The sequence below is a fragment of the Trichomycterus rosablanca genome, chromosome 1 (assembly GCF_030014385.1).
Source record: "Trichomycterus rosablanca isolate fTriRos1 chromosome 1, fTriRos1.hap1, whole genome shotgun sequence".
NCBI lineage: Eukaryota > Metazoa > Chordata > Actinopteri > Siluriformes > Trichomycteridae > Trichomycterus > Trichomycterus rosablanca.
In genome coordinates, this window is record NC_085988.1 from 57,934,011 (window position 1) to 57,952,240 (window position 18,230).

Genomic DNA, 18,230 nt, shown 5'->3' on the forward strand with positions numbered 1-18,230 from the left:
ATATACTTAAATATCTGCAGAAATGTGAGGGGTGTACTCACTTTTGTGATACACTGTATTTGTCATCCATGTTAATAAAGGAAAGACTACATTTATGCTCTTTTGTGATAAAAAAAAAAAGACAGTAAAAAGTGCCAGAACTGCATGAAGAACCTCTGTCCATCAACTACTGGCATTACAGACACACTGGGGCATTTAATAACAACAATGACAAATGCAAAACTTTTTCTATTTTCATATGAACACTTTTATTAATTACATGCACCAACAAACATAACAATGTGTTCTTCTAAAAGACAAGTGCAACTACACTGATCAGTTACAACATTAAAACCACCTCCTTGTTTCTACACTCACTGTCCATTTTATCAGCTACACTTACCATATAGAAGCACTTTGTAGTTCTACAATTACTGACTGTAATCTATCCATTTGTCTACATGCTTTGTTAGCCCCCTTTCGCCCTGTTCTTCAAGGTTAGGACCCCCACAGGACCACCACAGAGCAGGTATTATTTAGGTGGTGGATCACTCTCAGCCCTGCAGTTACAATTACATGGTGGTGGTGTGTTAGTGTGTGTTGTGCTGGTATGAGTGGATCAGACACAGCAGCGCTGCTGGAGGTTTTTAAATACCGTGTCCACTCACTGTCCACTCTATTAGACACTCCTACCTAGTTGGTCCACCTTGTAGATGTAAAGTCAGAGACGATCGCTCATCTATTGCTGCTGTTTGAGTTGGTCATCTTCTAGACCTTCATCAGTGGTCACAGGACGCTGCCCACGCTGCGCTGTTGGCTGGATATTTTTGGTTGGTGGACGATTCTCAGTCCAGCAGTGACAGTGAGGTGTTTAAAACATCCATCGGTGCTGCTGTGTCTGATCCACTCATACCAGCACAACACACACTAACACTAACACACCCTTGCAAAATTACCCAGAGCAGGAAGAAAACCAATGTTGTCAGATCCTGCTGACATTTAATTCTTGATTTTGTAGATTTTTATCCTTTCTTCAGCAATGTTCTGTGTCTCCATCATTGTCCTGAAACAGCAATAATAAAAACATTATGTAGGTTTGGACAATGAAACTGTTTGAACAAGAACATGTATATTTGCCGTACAAGCAAACAGTACAGGAATTACACAGAAAAAATAGTAGAAGTAGTGAAAGAGGTTTGGAACAATCTGGACTCTTCTTAGAGCTGGCTGCCCCATCAACCTAAGCAATCAGGGAGAAGGGTCCGATAATACAAGCAAGCAGACAATTTTTTTTAGCCTTTACCAGATCTGGCCTTCACACTTTATTTTAGCACAAGGCCTCAACATAACAATGTGAAAAAGGTAAAAGAGTTTGAAGACTTTCCAAATGTATTGTAGTTATGACTGATTTTGTAATTCAACCTTCCCATTAGGTAGGTTAAGGAAAGGAAAGGTAGGTTAAGGACTTTTTTAGCATGTGCTTCAACTTACATTGTACTCTTTTAAGAGGTGATCTATAGAATCCCCAAGATACACCATCAAACATTGAATGACAACTTCTCTTGACATGTCAATGCTAGTATTGCTTGAAGCCTGAAATTACAAAAAATAATAATTATCCATTGGCTCTGCATATCAACAACATATCAATAATGTAGCAGCATTGAAGCACCAGTAGATGATCAAGAGACTTTTAATTAACTGCATAAATATAATTCACTTTATTTGGAGTCCAAGTTTAGATCTGTAGATGTTCACCTGAGAAATCACTGATCCTGTAACAAGTCTGATATCACTGACTTAATGTCAACATGATGAAATTCAAGTAAATGGAAAATGAGGTATGGTGAATTATGTTCAAACTGTGCATCACCATATCTTAATTTTGTATATGAATAATATGCAATCAGTTGTTGCTTTAATTTCAAATTCAGGTTGAAAATCACCAAAAGATGTTTTCTAACAAATCTAAATTTGTAAACTAACTGTGTACAAACATTTACACATATAATGTACATGAAATCTCTATCTCTGCATATTTTGTAGTGTCTGATAAACTGAGATTTCAAATATTCTTCATGCACCTGAAAAGAAAAACATTTGCTTTAAATCAACCAGACAGCTTCATATTTTACACTCATAATACATTTGTAAAACCTAAACAAACTCTCAAATATTACATTTGCTTGTCCACATGTACAGAAAATCTGAGGACTACACAAAACAACATATTTTTAAACCGTCATTCAGGAAAATATTTCAACAATTTTGGAAAGCTCAGCAGACACATTACAGTCAGGGATATTAGTCAGCAACCCAAGCACCTATGCTGGCAACAAGCATATCAGCAAAATGTCAGTTGTTTTCCCTCCAAGACAAAAACAGCGTTTTCAAATCTTCATTTAAGGAGCTAAAACTATAACGCATTAGTGTGGATGTAACCTAACACTTCTCTGTCAGTTCATTGTCCGCACTTGTGCTCTAATTTACAGACTTTAAAGCAGCGTTTAAAAATACACACCCGTGTAATGCAGAGGTCTTCAATTCTAAAACTTGAATCCATATTCCAGTCCTGCAATTTGCACTTTTTTCAGTTTTCTGTTGGAGTATTCTTTCAAATATTAGTTGTAGCCCATGCTGACACGAACTAAGTGTGCTTAGTTTGCATACTCAAAATGGCTGCCTAAGCAAGCTGTCACTGGTACTTTGCGATAAATACTATGTATTCAGACACACTACCCTCTCTTACATACTGCTTTCATGTAATGTTTAGTATGGAAGTGTAAGTAAGTAAGTAAGTAGGTAAATTTTATTTATAAAGCACTCTTAAAACAACTTACGTTGACCAAAGTGCTGTACATCGAATAAGCATACATAACACAACATTATGTTAAAAAAGTAAGAACCAAATAAAAATACAGAGTAAGAGACAAAATAAAACAGATACAAATAGACTAAACAATTAAAATTAACACGGCTCCTCACTGTTCAAATGCCAGCTTATAAAGGTATGTTTTTAGGAGTGATTTAAAAACAGCGGCCGAAGGTGCTTGTCGAATAGTAGGAGGTAGAGTGTTCCATAGCCTCGGAGCATAAACTGCAAATGCACGATCACCTTTTAGCTTCAAACGAGCCCTAGGAACAGTCAACAAGTTCTGAGTGGCTGATCTCAAAGATCGCTGTGCGGTTGCGGGAGAAAGCATACCACTGAGATAAGCCGGGGCTTGACCATTAAGCGCTTTAAAAACAAATAAAAGCACTTGAAACTGAATCCTGTGCTGAACAGGCAGCCAATGTAGTGAGGCAAGGACTGGTGTAATATGGTTTCTTTTCTTGGTATTAGTCAGTAACCTTGCTGCTGCATTCTGGACTACCTGTAAGCGCTGCAACAGAGACTGATTAATCCCAATATACAGAGAATTACAGTAGTCAATTCTTGCAGAAATGAATGCATGAATAACTTTTTCCAGGTCAGAATAGCAGAGAAAAGGCTTAATCTTCACAATATTTCTGAGCTGGAAGAAGCTCTTCCTTACCACAGAGTTGATTTGTTTATCAAATCGGAGGTCAGAGTCAAAGATAACACCAAGATTTCTCACAGATGTATTGACACATGTAGACAAGTGACCAAGGTTATTGGAGACACTATTGATGTGATGAGGACCCCCAAAAATGATAACCTCTGACTTGCTTTCATTCAGCTGAAGAAAATTGTCAGCCATCCACCTCTTCATGTCCTCAAGACAACTGCTAAGAGATGTTAACGAGCCATTGTCATTCGGTCTAATGGGAAGATAAAGCTGTATGTCATCAGCATACAGGTGAAAGCTGACATTGTGCTTCCTAATTATTTGACCCAATGGCAGCATATAGAGAGAAAAAAGGAGGGGCCCTAGTATGGACCCTTGTGGAACACCACAAGAGACATCAGCAGAAGAAGAGAAATAGCTGCTAATATTCACTGAAAAGGTTCTATTCTTAAAATAAGATATGAACCAATTCAGGGCCTCTCCCTGTAACCCCACCCACTTTTCCAGGCGACCAACAAGTATGTCATGGTCAACAGTATCAAAAGCAGAACTAAGGTCCAATAAAATGAGGATGGCACAATTTCCCTCATCAACAGTAAGTAGCAAGTCATTTGTCACCTTCAGAAGAGCAGATTCAGTGCTGTGCATAGACTTAAAGCCAGATTGAAAAATCTCAAAAATACCATCTCTACTCAAAAATGGTAAAAGCTGAGAATATACAACCTTTTCCAGCAATTTAGCCAAGAATGGTAATTTAGAAATCGGCCTATAGTTACTAACCACTGTAGCATCAAGATTATGCTTTTGAGCAGAGGTGTAACTACAGCATGTTTAAAGCATGCTGGAACAGTACCAGTGGCAAGGGAAGTATTAACGATATCCAGGACAAAAGGTCCTAATATATCAAATGTCTCCCTAACCAACTGTGGGGGCATCACATCAAGTGGGGAGGTTGTTGGCTTTGTTTTCAGCACCAAATCTGTTAATTCGGAGATTGAAACAGCCTCAAACTTTTCAAACACACCTGGGCACGGCGGTGGAAGTGGAGAATCTATACCCAAGTAAGTAATGCCAGATCTAATTGTTTCAGTTTTTTCCACAAAAAAGTTTAAAAACTCTTCACATACTCTAGGAGAAGGAACATTTCCAACTTCGGGTGATGATTTAAGTAAAGAATTTATTGTACTGAACAGTACTTTAGGTCTGTTGTAATTTTTGGCAATTATGCTTGAAAAGTATGCCTCTCTAGCAGACTTAACAGCTAGCTGATAGTCTTCCAGGCAACCTTTAAAAATATCCAAACTTACTTGCAATCTGTCCTTTCTCCATTTCCGTTCCGCTCTTCTACAAGCCTGTCTAATTTCCTGTGTGGATGCATTTAACCAGGGCTGAACTTTTGGTTTTAAGCGTTTAAATTTCATAGGGGCAAGAGAATCCAGAACAGTTGAACAGTTATAATTAAAAAAAGTAACTAACTCATCCACATTAGCATGAGTCTGACCATCGTTGGGCAATTTTAACATGTCAGAAAAGGCTCAAGAAGGGGGCGGAGTCGCTAGCCGATTCACCACCTGTAGCCCATGTCTCAGTTAAAAACAACAGGTCCAAACCATGAGAAGTGAAAAAGTCATTTAAAATAAACGTCTTATTATGGACAGAGCGCGCATTTATCAGTGCCATATGGACTAGTGATGGGAATTTCGGCTCCTTTTAGAGAGCCGGTTCTTTAGGCTCGGCTCACTAAAAAGAGCCGGCTCTTTCGGCTCCCAAGTGGCTCCTTAGATTTTTTTGTTGCTTAAATTAATTTATTACCAAATTACATGTAAAATGAATTACTAATGTAAAAAAAAACATTGTATTAAATGTTTATTATTTAAATTGCTTTATTTATATACTCAACATGGAACAGAGACCTCCAACAATAAATTATAAAATACAAAAACAAAGACCCATCTCAATTAGACAAAAAGATCCGATTGTGTATATTATTTGTACATTTGCATCTAGAGTGGGACGGCATGGTGGCTAAGTGGGTAGCACTGTCGCCTGACGGCAAGAAGGTCCTGGGTTCGATCCCCAGGTGAAGAGCCTGGGTCCTTTCTGTGTGGAGTTTGCATGTCTTTCCCATGTCCGTGTGGGTTTCCTCCGGGTGCTCCGGTTTCCTCCCACAGTCCAAAGACATGCAAGTGAGGTGAATGTTCCTGTCATGAATGTAACCAAAGTGTAAAACGTGACGTTAAAATCCTAATAAACAAACAAAAAAATAAACAAGCATCTAGAGTGAAACAACACAACATCAACGAAGCATCACTCACACTCAACAAAATATAAATGAAAATGTGCAAAACAAAAAGAAGATAGTTTAGTTAAGATTAGCATTCAGAAAAACCAAGGAGCTCATCTTTGATGGGTTGATCCTGTTTCTCTTTTCTGTTATGATCTGCCCTGTTAAAATAGATTCTCTCTGAGGGGACAGATACACAGTCTATGTGCCATCACATGTATAAGATGTGGGTAGACTGAACACTTGGTCTCCTACCAGTGGGCCTGCACTTCTCTGTAAAAGGGGCTCCTCGAGTCCAAACTTTACTATGTTTCCTCTCACTCATTTTCCTCACCTTTCCAGCGTGTAATGTCTGGCTGTGTAAGTTAATGTGTATATTTTTTTTTATTAATGTGTATTGGAACTGTGAGAGACTGAGCACCTAAGCATCACAGACCCCCTGCTAGACCCCCTGCAATTTGTCTATCGGGCCAACCGGTCGGTGGACGATGCAGTGAACATGGGTCTCCACTTCATCCTTCAACACCTTGATCACCCGGGAACTTATGCAAGAATTCTGTTCCTGGACTTCAGTTCAGCCTTCAACACAATTATTCCAGGACAATTACACAGCAAACTGGCTGAACTCAGCGTACCAGCCTCCACCTGCAAGTGGATAACTGACTTTCTTACTGGCAGAAAACAGCAGGTGAGGCTGGGAAAGTGTACTTCAGGGACCAGAACCATCAGCACAGGTGCCCCACAGGGTTGTGTACTCTCCCCACTGCTCTTCTCGCTGTACACAAATGACTGTACCTCCATGGACTCCTCTGTTAAAATCCTGAAGTTTGCAGATGACACTACAGTCATTGGTCTCATCAGTGACAGTAATGAGTCTGCTTATAGACGGGTGGTTGATCAGGTTGTCCTCTGGAGCAGTCAGAACAATCTGGAGCTGAACACAGCAAAAACAGTGGAGATGACCGTGGACTTCAGGAGGAGACCCCCAACCCTGCCAGCACTCACCATCCTAGACAGGACTGTGATGGCTGTGGAGTCCTACAAGTTCCTGGGCACAACGATCTCCAAGGACCTGAAGTGGGACAGCAACATCAACTCCATCATCAAGAGGGCTCAACAGAGGATGTACTTTCTGTACCAGCTGAGGAAGTTCAACCTACCCCAAGAGCTGATGGTGCAGTTCTACACAGCCATCATAGAGTCCATCGTCACCACATCCATCACAGTGTGGGGCAGCGCTATCACAAAACATGACACCAAGAGACTGCAGCGCATCATCAAGTCTGCAGAGAGGACCATCGGTGTAAAGCTGCCCACACTGCTGGACCTGCATGCCTCCAGAACCAGGAAGCGTGCAGAGAAAATCATCACTGACCCGTCTCACCCTGGTCATCACCTGTTTCGGTGCCTTCCATCAGGCCGACGCTTCAGCCACATGAAGACCCGAACGACCAGGCTACAGAGAAGCTTTTATCCAAACTCCATTACGCTCATGAACAATTGAACACTACTGTACTGTTAATACTCGGGACACTTGCACATCAAAAACTACCTATTTCATTTATGTAATGGCATACACAGGATTTTCACCTTTACTTCCATTTCATATTTATATATTTTTATATTTTCTATAGTTTTTATATTGCACAAAACTGCACCTTTTTAAAATTACAATGTAAATTGCACATGCTAAATGTTTACAATGTTTTCTATGTTTACAGGTATGAATGTGTGTGTTAGAGAGAGAGTGAGCTGTGTGAATAAGATTGTCTGTATTGTATTTTTCGTGCACTGCAAGCATCTGTGTAACCAAAAACAAATTCCTTGTATGTGTAAGCATACTTGGCCAATAAAGCCCGATTCTGATTCTGATTTCACTCACCTTTCACACCTGTGTTAATGTGACGTGACAATAATGTGATTTGATTTGATTTGTGTAAAGCGCTGAGTTCTCTCTCTCTCTCTCTCTCTCTCCCTCCTGTTCATGTGCACGCTGTCTGTGTGTGTGTGTAACCCCGCCCCTCCTGCTCAGTGTAAACAAGTCAAGTCAAGTCAAGTCAACTTTATTTATATAGCGCTTTTTACAATATACATTGTCTCAAAGCAACTTTACAAAATCCAGGACCAACAGATACAAAAACCCCTGTTGAGCAAGCCGAGGGCGACTGTGGCAAGGAAAAACTCCCTGAAAATTACAGGAAGAAACCTTGAGAGGAACCAGACTCAACAGGGCCCATCCTTCTTGGGTGGTCTGGAGGATACTTTAAATAAATACACGATTTACACAAATCATACAAACACAGAATTGAATGATCTAAAAGTCATACAGTGGTAATAAATAGATAAATAAACAATTAAATAATAATAGAGTTGTTATCCGCTCTAGTCTTCAATAAAGTCTGTAGTGATTTCTTGTCGTTGCAATTACTCCAGACCCGTCACATCTGACAGGAGCAGCATCGTTGTCCCGGCAGTCTCGACTTTAATCCTTAACCTCGGCGGGTAAACAGGTTTCCATCAGAATGCCCTCGGGGTAAAACAACAGAGAATGTAGTTAATAATGTACAATGCTAGTTGAGTAAAACAGTTTTACAGAGAGTTTTAGACTCCGGCAGCCCTAATTATTACAGCATAACTAAAAGGGAGAGCGAGCAGGTAACAACACACAAACACACAAACGCCACCACGCATCTTGACCAATCACGTGCGGCTTTGATAGAAAAAAAAAACGGAAAAAAACGAATCGGCTCTCAATCAGGAGCCGGATCCCGTCGTTCACTTTAAAGAGCCGGCTCTTAGAGCCGGATCGTTCGCAACCGACCCATCACTAATATGGACTGACACAGAATGAGACTGGGGTAACGGTGTGTATTCCAGTGCTCTGAGACTGACAGTGTGCGATTTCAGACGCAGCCCTCATGTCAGCATGGGCTACAACTACTAGATAAAAGCATACTTTGACAGAAAAATAAAAAAATCACCTAACTGTCCTCTTGTGGTCTCACTGTATCAAGAACAGGAATATAAAACCATTCAGAAAGGCTCAGATAGCACACAACTCTTAGCTAACTTAACTGGCAAATTTACAATTTGTATTTAAATGTAATGAGACTAAAAACGATTTATTCTGCTGAAATAAACTTCAATTAAACATCATATAACATTAATAAAACACAGTGATTAAGTGCATTTCATTTGTGAACAAGAAACTGAATAATTCGTAATTACTCACCCCTGACAGCAAATGTTTAGCCCCACTGTTGTGCAGTTTGCTAAGTGCGGCAGGGGTTGAAGAAATTTGTGGGGAAAAAACCTGAAAAAATGCAAACAATATACGATAACTTGTTTGATATCAACTTAAAGCACATCAATGTTTATGTTTGCTACAGTAAAAGAAACCATTTGATCCCTAAAAATTTTAAAAATCTCACCTTTGAAAATAGGACTGCTGCTCCTACATGTGGTGTGCTCTCCGTGCGCGCGCAAAATAGTGTTGAGTTCCAGCATAAAGTGATTAAAATCCACATATCATTCTGAGTACAATTTATCCATTTTCTACATCTTTCTGCGTCCAGATAAAAAATAATTATATACTACTCAATGGTTCACAGCTGATTTTATTTAACCAAAACTGTGTAAAATTTAACTGATAAACCATTTAAAATTGTTTAACTCAACTCAATTTAATTTCAAACTGTCTAAGGTTGTTTTTATTATGTTTAGGTTACTTATAATTATGTACTTAATATTAATTAATCCCAGTCCCACTTTTTACAGTCTATCTATCTATCTATCTATCTATCTATCTATCTATCTATCTATCTATCTATCTATCTATCTATCTATCTATCTATCTATCTATCTTTCTAAAAAAACAAGTTTGGTGACAATAGCTGCACTTGGCTTCATGTAACAATGTATTGATTTCTGTTTTTGTAATTATGGTCATGGTTATACTTTATTAATTCCTTATCCCTGCCATTATAAAACACTATTAGCCATTACTGTAAAAATGAAACAAAAATAAATATATAGTAAGTTCATCTCATCCCCCAGTGTTCATGCTACATCTCTGCAAAATAATAACACTCAACAATTTCTATTCACCATATTCAGTGAAAACACTGATGCTTTTGACAAAGTTCTGTTTAGTAAGCTGGTGTAGACAGCTTAAATGATCTTTGTGCAAACTGCACCATAAATGATCACAGCGTCTTTTTTAAATAGTTTACTTCAACGCTGAAAACAAAGCAAAATAAGTTTGCATATGAACAGAAATGAAGCTACAAATCAAAAGTTTCTTTCATTTAGTTTAAACATTTGGAGGCACCGAAAAGCACAGACAAAAGCAGAAGAATAAAAGATAATAAATGTATAATACATGAATATGAAAAATGTACTCAGCGGTCACTCAGACGGTGGCTCACTGTAACTCGAGTCACACCTCCAGCCACTGTGGAGACCCTACCTACCTACTGTAACGAACTGTGCTAGTTCCCCATTCCTATTCCTCTAAATCTCTTCTCTAAACCCCGTTTCTAGCACAGGTGTCTGCGGGACTGGAAGTGGGTGGAGAGCCGGGATTCGAATCCTCCACCACGACTACCGTCATTATTACAGGAGCAACGCTCTCACCACTGAGCTACCGGAGAGTACTGATTAGAATGCAGCGAAAACGCTTTTGTTCGCTTGTTGTAAGCACACAAGTCGTTCTACAAAGAATGGTTAAAGAAGAATGAAGTTAATGTTTTGGAATGGCCCATTCAAAGTCCTGACCTTAATCCAATCGAAATGTTGTGGAAGGACCTGAAGCGAGCAGTTAATGTGAGGAAACCCACCCACATCCCAGAGTTGAAGCTGTTCTGTACGGAGGAATGGGCTAAAATTCCTCCAAGCCGATGTGCAGGACTGATCAACAGTTACCGGAAACGCTTAGTTGCAGTTAATGCTGCAAAGGGGGGTCACACCAGATACTGATAGCAAAGGTTCACATACTTTTGCCACACACAAATATGAAATATTGAATCATTTTCCTCAATAAATAAATGACCAAGTACAATATTTTAGTCTCATTTGTTTAACTGGGTTCTCTTTATCTACTTTTAGGACTTGTGTGAAAATCTGATGATGTTTTAGGTCATATTTATGCAGAAATATAGAAAATTCTAAAGGGTTCACAAACTTTCAAGCACCACTGTACAGTGAAGCCTGGAATTATTCATCCCCCTGGCAAATTTTGACTTACAGTTACTTTTATTCAACCAGCAATTTTTTTTGACCGGAAATGACACAGGCGTCTCCCAGATGATAATAAGACAATGTACAAGAGGCATCATTGTGGAAAAAAATGTTTCTCAGCTTTTATTTACATTTAAACAAAAAGTGGCATGTCCAAAATTATTCATACCCTTCTCAATAATCAATAAAAAATCCTTTATTGGCTATTACAGCAATCAAACGCTTCCTATAATTGCTGACCAGCTTTTTGTATGTCTCCACTGGTATTTTTGCCCATTCATCTTTAGCAATGAGCTCCAACTCTTTCAGGTTGGAGGGTCTCCTTGCCATCACCCTGATCTTTAGCTCCATCCACAGATTCTCAATTGGATTCAAGTCAGGACTCTGGCTGGGCCACTGCAAAACGTTAACGTTTTTGTCCGCTAACCATTTCTTCACCACTTTTGCTGTGTGTTTTGGGTCGTTGTCGTGCTGAAATGTCTACTGGTGCCCAAGGCCAAGTTTCTCTGCAGACTGCCTGATGTTGTTGTTGAGAATCTTGATGTATTGCTCTTTTTTCATGGTGCAGTTTACTGTGATTAGGTTCCCTGGTCCATTGGCTGAAAAACACCCCCAGATCATTAGGTTCCCACCACCATGTTTGACAGTGGGGATGGTGTTCTTGGGGTTGAAGGCTTCTCCTTTTTTACACCAAATGAAGGACACATCATTGTTGCCAAACAATTAAATTTTTAGTTTCATCTGACCATAAAACAGAAGACCAGAAGTCTTCTTCTCTGTCCAGATGAGCACTTGCAAAGGCCAAGCGGGCTTTTGTGTGCCTTTTCTGGATAAGTGGCGTCCTCCTTGCTCTGCGTTCGTGGAACTCAGCAGTGTGCAGTGTCCATTGGACTGTCTGCCTTGAGACGTTGCCACCAGCAGAGCCCAGATTCACCAGGATGGCCTTGGTGATGATTCTTGGATTCTTTTTCACCTCTCTCACTATCCTCCTGGCCAGCACAGGTGTCACTTTTGGCTTCCGACCACGTCCTCTGAGATTTTCCACAGTGCAGAACGTCTTGTATTTTTTAAATAATACTTTGCACTGTAGCCACTGGAACTTGAAAACATTTAGATATGGCCTTATAACCTTTTCCTGACTTGTGAGCAGCCACAATGCACAGCCGCAGGTGCTTAGTGAGCTCCTTTGTCTTAGCCATGACTGTCCACAAAACAACTACAGAGAGTTGCTGTTTTTCACCTGTTGAGTTTATTAAAACAGCTGTTCCCAATGAATCAGGGTAATTAGGATGCTTTAGAACAGCAATACTATTTGGAATGGAACTTTGGATTTTCCCATAGACTGTGACAGTTTGCAAAGGGTATGAATAATTTTGGACATGCCATTTTTTGTTCAAATGTAAATAAAAGCTGAGAAATATTTTTAAGTCAAAATGGTGAAATCAATAAGAAATTGGCTTACATTTTTATTCACCCAGGTTAATGCAAGATGCAATATTAACAGTCTGTATCTGCCACTTTTTTTTACGAGCCTCATTATATTATTGTTATGTCATTCATCGCTCCATGTGGCATGTGAATGGGGGCTTTGTCATCTTGGAAAAGAGCACTTCTATAGAAAAATTCCATCATTAAAATCAGGTCGACAGTCAAAGTAACTTTGTATTTATTTGTAGTGACCCTGTCTGACAAGGGGACAGTTGGACCCAGACCACACAGTACACATTTTGAAAGCAAATCAAATTATTCATTTTGTAAGTCATCTGGATATGTACGTTTATTTACCAACAAGTGAAAGCTGCATAAGTTTTGGAAAAAATTGTGTAAGCCTTTATGCACAGTATTCAGATACAACCCCAAATCAAAAGTTGGGACAGTATGGAAAATGCAAATACAATAAAAATGCAAAGTTACTTACATTTACTTTGACTTTTATTTGATTGCAGACAGTTTGAACGCAAGATATTTCATGTTTTGTCTGCTCAACTTCATTTCATTTGTTAATCTACCTCCATTCCTGCATTTCAGGCTTGCAACACATTCCAAAAAAAGTTGGGACGGGTGCAATGCAGGGCTAGTAATGACGTGAAAAAACTAAATAATGATGTGATTCCTAACAGGTGATGTCAACAGGTGATTATTATCATGATTTAGTACAAAAGCAGCATCTAGGAAAGGCTGAGTCTTTGATGAGCAAAGATGATCAGAGGATCTCCAGTTTGTCAACAGTTGCATAGGAAAATTATTGAAATGTGTAAAAACAATGTACCTCAAAGAAAGATTGGAAGGGATTTGCATGTTTATCCTTCTACAGTGCATAAAATCATTAAACCATTCAAGTAATCAGGAAGAATTTCAGTGTGTAAAAGCCAGTAGGGCAAGCTTAAGCTGAACGCCTGTGATGTTTGTTTTTTCAGTCGGCACTGCATCAAAAACCACCACTCAACAATAGCTGATATAACCGCATGGGCAAGGGATTACTTTGGCAAACCTTTGTCAAGCACAACAATACGCAGTTACATGCACAAATGCCACTTAAAACTTTAATGTGCAAAAGAGAAGCCTCATGTTAACCATGTCCAGAAGCAGCATCGACTTCTCTGGGCTCAATGTATTGATTTCTGTTTTTGTGATTATGGTCATGGTTATACTTTATTAATTCCTTATCCCTGCCATTATAATACACTATTAGCCATTACTGCAAAAATGAAACAAAAATAAATATATAGTAAGTTCATCTCATCCCCCAGTGTTCATGCTACATCTCTGCAAAATAATAACACTCAACAATTTCTATTCACCATATTCAGTGAAAACACTGATGCTTTTGACAAAGTTCTGTTTAGTAAGCTGGTGTAGACAGCTTAAATGATCTTTGTGCAAACTGCACCAAATCTGAAGCTGCAAATCAAAAGTTTATTTCATTTAGTTTAAACATTGGAGGCACCGAAAACCACAGACAAAAGCAGAAGAATAAAAGATAATAAATGTATAATACATGAATATGAAAAATGTACTCAGCGGTCACTCAGACGGTGGCTCACTGTAACTCGAGTCACACCTCCAGCCACTGTGGAGACCCTACCTACCTACTGTAACGAACTGTGCTAGTTCCCCATTCCTATTCCTCTAAATCTCTTCTCTAAACCCCGTTTCTAGCACAGGTGTCTGCGGGACTGGAAGTGGGTGGAGAGCCGGGATTCGAACCCTCCACCACGACTACCGTCATTATTACAGGAGCAACGCTCTCACCACTGAGCTTCTTTTAGTGGAATATAAACCCCGCCCCCTGGGCTCTAATTGGCTGGTAGTTAATGTCTCCAGCCAGCCCACTGATTGGGCAGTGAAAAGATGTGTACATCGCTAAGGCAACAGCATCACGTGTTCAAACGCAAAGCACAGAGATGAATTACAAATGAGCAGTTTTAATTATTTTAATTAATTATAATAAAACCGTTTTTATTGTAATAATTTGTTTCCTATCATTATTATTGTTGTTGTCATTGTGATTGTTACTCTTGTGTTATTATTGAAATGTTATGTAGACCCACTCTTCACGATAAAATATGGGAAACTACTACTCAAATGAAGGTTTATTTAAATTCACATCTTATGGGAGTCAGCTATGTCGCCACCACCACTGATTGTTGGATAGTGAGCCACAGAAGAACATTGGAAAGAAGATCTGCTGCACTTTCCTACAAGAGGGTGAGGGGATCCCAAACCTTTGATGTTTCAGCAGGTGCCCTTAATGACGTTCACACACAGTTGGATCAAGATTATTCTGAAGGGCCCCAACAGATTTCCTGGACACCTTCAGCATCTTGGAACAATTGATGGGAAGATAGGGAGCGAGATGGTTTTTTATATAGAATAAGAAAGTCTTTGGCAGTAATAATAATAGCAAACACTGTTTTCACGAGAAGAATGGTCCCGATGTAATCTCCACTCTCTCTGATGAGTATGATAGTTAGAAGAGTGATGGTTTTGTTCGGGATCTGGTTACGTGGGTGGTTTCGCATCCAGTCAGTGTGATGAGTCCGTGGACAGCAGCAGTACATCACAGCTTTTGTGAACATGACTTTGTTAAAAACTGTTACAAAGGTAGTGATGAGTACAAACGAGACATGATTTGAAGATGTGACAGGTAATGGTTTCCTAAAAAAATGTTACAGAAGTTATAATTTGTAAAAAAAAAAAAATAATAATAAAAAATATATATATAAAAATTTCTTTTTTTTAATTTTATATATTTATTATGGCTCTACTATGACTAAACAATCAGCTCTGGTCATCAACAGAAATTGTCATCAATCTTTTTCATGTTTAAATAAGTTTGAACATGGCAGGAGACCAGCTTTACTATTAATCAGATTTACATTTTCAGCATTTAGCAGACGCTTTTATCCAAAGCGACTTACAGTTGAGACTGTATACACTGCAGGAAATTGAAAGTTGAGGGCCTTGCTTAAGTGCCCAACAGCAGCAACCTAGCAGATGTTGGGCTTGAACCAGCAACCTTTTGATTACTAGCTCTGTACCTTAACCATTGAGCCATCACTGCCTCAAATAAAATAAAGTAAAGCCATCACACTCAATAATATAATTCAGTCTTCATTAGATAGTGTTTTCTTTTGGTGCAACAGATTCAGAAAAAAGATTGGCATTGGCACTGGAGCTGATGTACAATGAATAAAATTACAACGAAATCACATAAGTGCTAGCTAGCCCTCCCGGAACCCATACAGACTGCACTGCAGTGACTACAGTTTTTTTTTTTTTTTTAAATACCTTAATATAAGTATTAAGGTATGTACTTGTATGCACATGCATGTGTATATACTGTATATGTACGTATGTATTTGCATATGTGTACATGTATGTATATGTGTGTGTGTATATATGGCTATATTGGCCTCATTGTGTACTATTGTCACATGTCACTCTCCTATTTAATAATTTAATTACTATTCAATCTAACTTTATACTGAAACTATACCTTATACATAGTCATTACAGTTACCAGTTATCCATTTTATGTAAAATACAAGAAGATACTCAGTGCTAGCTTTTCTATTTGCTTTTGTTTTGTACTGTACTGTTAATTATTTGTTGTATAATGCTTCTAGGGCTTTGATTTCCTTCTGAATAAATAAAGTGTCTGTCTGTCTGTCTGTCTGTCTGTCTGCCTGCCTGCCTGCCTGCCTACCCACCCACCCATCCACCCACCCACCTACCCACCTACCTACCCACCTACCTACCCACCTACCTACCTACCTACCTACCTACCTACCTACTTACCTACCTACCTACCTACCTACCTACCTACCTACAGTGGGGTCAAAAAGTATTTAGTCAGCCACTGATTGTGCAAGTTCTCCTACTTAGAAAGATGAGAGAGGTCTGTAGTTTTCATCATAGGTACACTTCAACTATGAGAGACAAAAATCCAGGAAATCACATTGTAGGATTTTTAAAGAATTTATTTGTAAATTATGGTGGAAAATAAGTATTTGGTCAATAACAAACAAGCAAGATTTCTGGCTCTCACAGACCTGTAACTTATTCTTTAAGAAGCTCTTCTGTCCTCCACTCGTTACCTGTATTAATGGCACCTGTTTGACCTCGTTATCTTTATAAGAGACACCTGTCCACAGCCTCAAACAGTCAGACTCCAAACTCAACCATGGCCAAGACCAAAGAGCTGTCGAAGGACACCAGGAAGAAAATTGTAGACCTGCACCAGGCTGGGAAGAGTAAATCTACAATAGGCAAGCAGGTTGGTGTGAATAAATCAACTGTGGGAGCAATTGTAAGAAAATGGAAGACATACAAGACCATTGATAATCTCCCTTGGGGTCAAGATCTCATCCCGTGGGGTCAAAATGATCATGAGAACGGTGAGCAAAAATCCCAGAACTACACAGAGGGACCTGATGAATGACCTGCAGAGCGCTGGGACCAAAGTAACAAAGGCTACCATCAGTAAACACACTACGCTGAGAGGGACTCAAATCCTGCAGTGCCAGGCGTGTCCCCCTGCTTAAGCCAGTACATGTCCAGGCCCGTCTGAAGTTTGCCAGAGAGCATATGGATGATCCAGAAGAGGATTGGGAGAATATCATGTGGTCAGATGAAACCAAAATGGAACTTTTTGGTAAAAACTCAACTCGTCGTGTTTGGAGGAAGAAGAAAAACCCAAGAACACCATACCTACTGTGAAGCATGGGGGTGGAAACATCATGCTTTGGGGCTGTTTTTCTGCAAAGGGGACAGGACGACTGATCCGTGTTAAGGGAAGAATGAACGAGGCCATGTATTGTGAGATTTTAAGCCAAAACCTCCTTCCATCAGTGAGAGCATTGAAGATGGAACGTGGCTGGGTCTTCCAGCATGACAATAATCCCAAACACACCGCTCAGGCAACGAAGGAGTGGCTTCGTAAAAAGCATTTCAAGGTCCTGGAGTGGCCTAGCCAGTCTCCAGGCCTCAACCCCATAGAAAATTTGTGCAGTCCGTGTTGCCCAGCGACAGCCCCAAAACATCACTGCTCTAGAGGAGATCTGCATGGAGGAATGGGCCAAAATACCAGCTACAGTGTGTGCAAACCTGGTGAAGACTTACAGGAAACGTTTGACCTCTGTCATTGCCAACAAAGGTTATGTTACAAAGTATTGAGTTGAACTTTTGTTATTGACCAAATACTTATTTTCCACCATAATTTACAAATAAATTCTTTAAAAATCCTACAATGTGATTTCCTGGATTTTTTTTCTCATTTTGTCTCTCATAGTTGAAGTGTACCTATGATGAAAATTACAGACCTCTCTCATCTTTCTAAGTAGGAGAACTTGCACAATCGGTGGCTGACTAAATACTTTTTGGCCCCACTGTATCTATCTAGATGTATCTATCTGTATGTATCTTTCACGAGAAGAATGGTCCCGATGTAATCTCCACTCTCTCTGATGAGTATGATAGTTAGAAGAGTGATGGTTTTGTTCGGGATCTGGTTACGTGGGTGGTTTCGCATCCAGTCAGTGTGATGAGTCCGTGGACAGCAGCAGTACATCACAGCTTTTGTGAACATGACTTTGTTAAAAACTGTTACAAAGGTAGTGATGAGTACAAACGAGATATGATTTGAAGATGTGACAGGTAATGGTTTCCTAAAAAAATGTTACAGAAGTTATAATAAA

At 39.4% G+C, this 18,230-nt stretch overlaps 1 long non-coding RNA gene across 2 annotated transcripts in view; it reads right to left on the reverse strand.

The window, feature by feature from the left end:
• Window positions 1-223: 223 nt before the first annotated feature.
• LOC134323055 (uncharacterized) overlaps window positions 224-18,230 on the reverse strand; it is a 38,623-nt gene continuing 20,616 nt past the window's right edge. Inside the window, exons 1-5 of one of the 2 annotated variants that reach the window (XR_010014005.1) lie at window positions 9,225-9,337; window positions 9,026-9,106; window positions 1,471-1,572; window positions 936-1,042; window positions 224-539 (exon numbers count right to left, since the gene is read on the reverse strand). This is a non-coding gene — a long non-coding RNA (uncharacterized LOC134323055). Of the gene's footprint in view, window positions 540-935; window positions 1,043-1,470; window positions 1,573-9,025; window positions 9,107-9,224; window positions 9,338-18,230 lie in introns of those variants that run through there. The other variant, XR_010014006.1, reaches the window with a different exon arrangement.